Genomic DNA, 6,000 nt, shown 5'->3' with positions numbered 1-6,000 from the left:
CCATCTGCCCAGAGACCTGTGCTGCTGTACCATCCCTAACGTCCCACCAGTAGACTGCCGCCCTTGGCCCTAAGGACTCACCTAGGAGGGATCAGAGGTGGCCACAGCCGCTGGATAATGACTCAGACAGCTCACCGCCCCCCTGAAGGGACCAGCCTTTCCCCTTCAGTGGGCTGCATCCCCTCCACTCTCTCAGACACCTGTTCTACTCCTGCCAGATGGCCCCCAGGGCCCAGGTGTGCCTGGAAGCCAAATCCAGTCACTTCTTTTCTCCTGTGGACCAGTTAGTTTTGCCCAGAATCCAGTTCTCTTTTGTATTTGCAGCTGTCTCTCAGATGTGTGCCTTTCCTTCAAAAAGGTCACCGCTACCCTCTGCCCAGCTCCTCAACACTACCTGGACAAAAGTCTTTTTTTCTTTTCTTAATTTTCAATAAATGCTAGACACTAATGAAAAAGAATTGAGTCTCAATGAATATGCGCCTCTCTCTCCCAGTTCCTGTAAATGGGGTCGGTCCATGTCTTGTTCAGAAACCATATCACCCTTACAGTCCCTGGCCGATGTTCACTGTTGCTTTATAAAACAGAAAAGATAGAGTCTGGTGGTGGTTCTGGGCATGGAGACCCGACTGGTGACCATTCTGTCCCTGAGAATGAGTCTCCTAAGCCCATCAGGATGTTCCATTCGCCCTAGGACATGGACCATGACCTGTTCTGGCCAAGGCCCTGTGAGGACAGGTCAGCTGCAAGGCTTTTTGGAAAAGGTTTCCTCTTTCCTAAAAGCACCTTGAAAGCACAACTCCCAAGTTAGCACACACCAAATTCTTACCTAGACTGTGAGTGGACATCTGTCAGTTTTATTTAACCCATTATTTGGGGAACCAACAGAATGACAGAGGTGCTTCAAAAAAAGCATTTACATTTTGAGAGTCTTGAATATTTAGATAGTGTGGGGGAAGGGGAGGGAGGAGGCAGAATTGTGATTGTTAGTCTAGGTACAAACTTGGTTGATGATCTGCAGGACAATAAAATTATAAACTTCACCAAAGGGCAGAAAAAAGTCATCATTCTTTATGGTTTCTCTGCCATTTAACCTCTTAGATCTATAAAAAAAAAAAATTTTTTTAAAGATCTATAGTACTGTAAAAACCCATTGCTCCCTCCTCAATTGTTGGTCAGTTAAATGTCCTGAGAGAGCGAGATGATCCTCAGATGAGCTTAGACTACAAAGCTCTGCTGTGATGTGAAAAGGTCATGGAAGGACCTCCTCCTTAGTTCTGTGATTTTTTCCAGAACCTGAGAAAAAGAGGAATGAATCACACCAGTGTTTTTTCCCTTCTCTCTGTCTCTCTTCATTTGAACAGGTGAGCTTTTGCCCTTCATGTGTTTTAGTTTGCTGACCATGGATCTTGGGATGATAGAACTACTAAAGACAAAATTAGCTGGGAGTGAAGAAAAATACAGAAATACACACATTGAGTGACGGATTTCACTTAGAGCACTAGGGCTTAAATCCTGAAAGGTCAAGTTCTGACTGCCCAGGACCCCCAGGAACAGGGCCTGCTTGCTAACACTGACCAAGCCCCAGACTAGGAGTGAAAGCCACAGTACCAGCCCAGCCCATTTTCCAGGGGCTTCCATTTTTTTTTTTTTTTTGGTCAATGACAAGTCACTGAAAATATTTTTGTTTAAATAATTACCAATATTTTAGGCAGTAGATTGCAAAATCCACACTTAGGGTACAACACCATACTTGAAGGAAATTATAAGACTACATATGTCCTTCTAGTAGTCCCTGGGTAGTGCAAACACTTGAAGCTCTTGGCCGCTAACCAGAAGGCTGATGGTTGGACTCCACCCAGAGGCACCTTGGAAGAAAAGCCTGTTGATCTACTTCCAAGAAATCAGCCACTGACACCCTAGGGAGCACAGTTCTTCTCTGACTTAGTGGGGTCACCATGAGTAAGAATCAGCTCCACAGCAACTGGTTTGGTTTTTTAAATTCAACTTCCCCATTTTTTTCAGACCCATACTTCTCTTAAAAATAAGGCTGCCTGAAAATGTCATTTAACCTCCAATATTTGAAAATTAATTGATAAAATTTGGTAACATAAATATCGTTCCCTGTATAACCAGACGAAGCCCACTGCCATGGAGTAGATTCTGGACTCACAGGGACCCTACAGGACAGAGTAGAACTGCGTATAGAGTTTCCAAGGCTGTGAATCTTTACAGAAGCAGACTGCCTTATCTTTCTTCCGCAGAGTTGCTGGTGGGTTCGAACTGGTGACATTTTGGTTAGCAGCTGAGTGCTTTAAAGTCTAAGCCACCAGGGCCCCTCCTTACTGTTCCCTATATAGGATTAAAAAATTTTAAAAATCCATAGTTGTATTACTTTCAGACCTGAACTACCTCTTCTAATCCCATGAGTAGTGCAATGAGAACGGAGTATGAAAGTGTTCTAATTGTCCCAATTATGGTAGTGTAGAAAAAAGGAGAAGAAGGGGAGGAAGTAAACATTTTCTAAAAGGTTAATCTTTTGGGTGACCAAGGTAAAGCAGAACAAAAGAAGACATACTGCTGTGGGAAACAGTATTAGAGTTACTGTATCTTTTTGGCATTTTTTTTTTTTTTATTGAATAGGTATATTTTATTTGGAAATGGACTAAATTACACTATTTTCACCCAAGATGAATGAGGTCCCAGAGCTAAAAGTGATCTTTCCTTTATTGCCCTGAAAATACAAACAAATCTTTGGACTCCTATTTGTGCAATACTTTTTTTTTGTTTTTTTTTTTTGTATGTACATCTTATCTCCTGTTTTGGTTGATAACATTCAATTTATTTTCAGGATGGGTAGTATAATGCCTCACACGAAAGAGGTACTCAGTAAGCACTGAAGAAATGAATAAATACATCATCAAACTGTAAATGGAATCAACACAATTGTGAAATAATGATTGATAACCAGCAATCTTCTACATAATGCTGTATGTAGTATATTCCAGTTTCTAGTCGATTCTTCACTCAGGTGTTGAATGTAGACCCAGAGTTCATCCTGAATTTGATATTCCTGATTTTTATAATGGAAGCTCCGCATTCTATGGGTGTCATATAACTATACACAATGGACATTTATGCAAAAGAGAACAATTTTCTCGGTTAAGACAGAGAGAGACTGCCATTATCTAGATGCAAGATGTGAAAAATTATTTGGAAAAGGTAATATGTTCTTGTTACATCTAGATAATTCCTCATCGTTTTTATGAATATTAACCAAGACAATAGACCAGTTTCATATAGGATGTAAAACTAGATGTCTTAGGGACATCATACGTCAATTTAAAATTTAGTAATGATGGGAAAAAAGGGGCCACTACTAGTGAATGTGGTTTGAAGAAACACATAATCTTCCTGGGGCGAGATGTTGCAATACAGAGCAAACGGTTAAAGTGTCGCATGGACTCTGAACTATAAATTAGTTTTAGGATTCATGTTAAAGATCTTACAAAGGCTGTTTGCTTTCTAAGGGTCAGCAGTTCAAATCCACAAGTTGCTCTGCAGCAGAAGGAAGTGGCAGCCTCTCCCTTAAAGATTTAAAGCCTTGGACACCCTACGGGGTAGTTTTACTCTTTCCTATAGGGTTTCCATGAGTTAAAATGGGCAGGATGGCAATGTGTTTTTTGGGGGTGAGTCAATAAAGCAGTCTTCCACTCAGATCACAGACCAGCTGTTACTGCCATCTCCTGCCCAAAACCCACATTAAGAGGCTTACTATACCTCTAGGTACACCAAGGGTTCTGAAATTCTAGCTAAAGAGCCCCCTTTGGTCATGTGACTATAATAAGCTCTCAGCCAGCCTTAAGACAGAGAGGAACACCAACAGCAGGAGGTGGAAAGCTGGTTCCAGGATCAGCGGGGCAATTGTGGCCAGGCCGCTGCAGTCAGTGGGCTAAAGAGGGCAGTCAAGTGGAATTGGGGCAAGGGAAGAGGGGACACCCCAGAAAGGAGAGTCAGGAGGCACATGGGATTTGGTGCCTGGCTGTAGGGGACCAGTCAGAGGGTGGATATGAAGAAGGCTGGTGAGTGGGGGAAGACAGTGCAACCACCCAGAGGGCCAAAAGGAGCAGAGTACAGAGGAGCTCAGCTCTGGGCCAGCAGCCACCAAATCAAACCAGAATGGCTTCTCTGAATTACATTCTCCATCATCACAAGGATTTCTCACACACACACACACACACACACACACACACACACACACACTGGTATGCACACACGCAGAGTTCAGGTACTTTCCGTGAGATGTTTGCGATTAGCTGCTGTGGTAGTCAGGTAGAACAGCTTGGATTGCCATCAATATGTTTCGCCTATTTCGTAGACTGCTTTTATTTTTTACTGTTTGGGTGTGACCATTCCCCATGCCACTAACTATTTTAAGATCATGGTGGGTTTTTATTTCATTTACTTAATTCATTGGGTGTGCCTTGTGCCGGATTCTGTCCTTCCCACATCTGATCCCCATAGATGACTTCTCAGTACTGTTTGCACCTCAGCGGCCATAGCACCCCACGTCATGGGAGACAAAGAAGTGTCTTGACACCCGTAGGAGCAGGCGGAACACCTGAGATATAGGGCAAGGAATCCTCTATGAGCATCAGCAGACGGCTGGTCCCTATGAGGTGGAGGTAAGACATGCCTCAGCTCTCCAACTTCTTCACCATTTCTGACACCATGTGTTCCACCCACAACGCTCATTTCATGGCCACACAGAAGTCACAGAACATACTCACAGGTTTGTGGTTTATTATGGAAGTAACAGACTGCAACTTGGGATCGGGATCAATTTGGAAGTAACAACTCAGGAACCAGGATGCAATCGGTCAATCAGGTCAGCCTTCTACAGGAAAACCCTCAGAGCAAAAATGCTCCCTGCAGGTGCAGTTCTCCATCAAGACCTTGGACAGTTTTCTGCTGTCTGGGCCTCTCTGCCATCAGGCTCTCTGCTGCTAACCGGCCGACTCATAGCCCATGTTGCAGCTTTGGGACCACTCTGGTCCTTCATGGCTCTGATTCTCTGCCAGCCCAGCTCTAGTTGGAAGCTCTCTTCAGTTACAGCTTTTTTTTTTTTTTTTAACCAGGCCTGGGACGGGCCCCCATGTCCCAAAGACATGGTCCTCTACAGGTCTTGAAAACCTGCATTTCAGCCCTCTATACATCCCAATCCTCATCAATTGTAAGTTGGGGCTTCCCTCAGCCCACCAGAGTTCAATCAACCAATCCACAGTTACCCAAGAGATGTCAATCAACTCAGGTCTTGTAGAAAAGTAACATTTTCTGCGGCAAAGACAGGCTCCTCTCCTGGACCAAAGTAACAAATCCTCTGGGGGTAGAAAGTTGCTTCCAAACAACTAGGGCAAAGGTAACAACTCCTTCAGGTTTAGGGGAGGAATCTCCCAAGCTTTTCTTTCAGAGAACCAAGGAAAAGTCCACATAAAGGGACTCATGGGACCACAGCATCAGAGCCCTCAGAGGCTCAGGGGCAAGGTGCTTGGCATTCAGGTCTTCTGGGTCTCACTGTCTCAGCTCCTCAGTTGCTCCTTCAGCTCCCTTCAGGCTTCTAGTGCACAGGTGGATCAGGTACACGCACAAGGGATCCATGCAGAACTCCCTTCCTTACTCCCTATCTGCCCTAGGGCATTCTGACTGGCTGTAGGTTTTACACAGGCCAGTGGGGCAATGGGGGGAAGCTTTTCAAGTGTTTATTCTACCGAGATTCCCCCGGAATCCATAGTCTCAAAACAGAAACCACTGAAGGCTACTTTGCTCTCATATTAATTTTTTTTTAATATGGTCTGTCTTATTTATCTAGTGTTGCTATAACAGAAATACCACAAGTGGACGGCTTTAACAAAGAGAAATTTATTCCCTCACAGTCTAGGAGGCTAGAAGTCCAAATTCAGGGTCCCAGTTCCAGGGGAAGGCTTTCTCTCTCTGTCTGCTCTG

This window comes from Loxodonta africana, chromosome X (genome assembly GCF_030014295.1).
Source record: "Loxodonta africana isolate mLoxAfr1 chromosome X, mLoxAfr1.hap2, whole genome shotgun sequence".
NCBI classification, from domain to species: Eukaryota; Metazoa; Chordata; class Mammalia; order Proboscidea; family Elephantidae; genus Loxodonta; species Loxodonta africana.
This window is presented reverse-complemented; position numbering follows the sequence as displayed.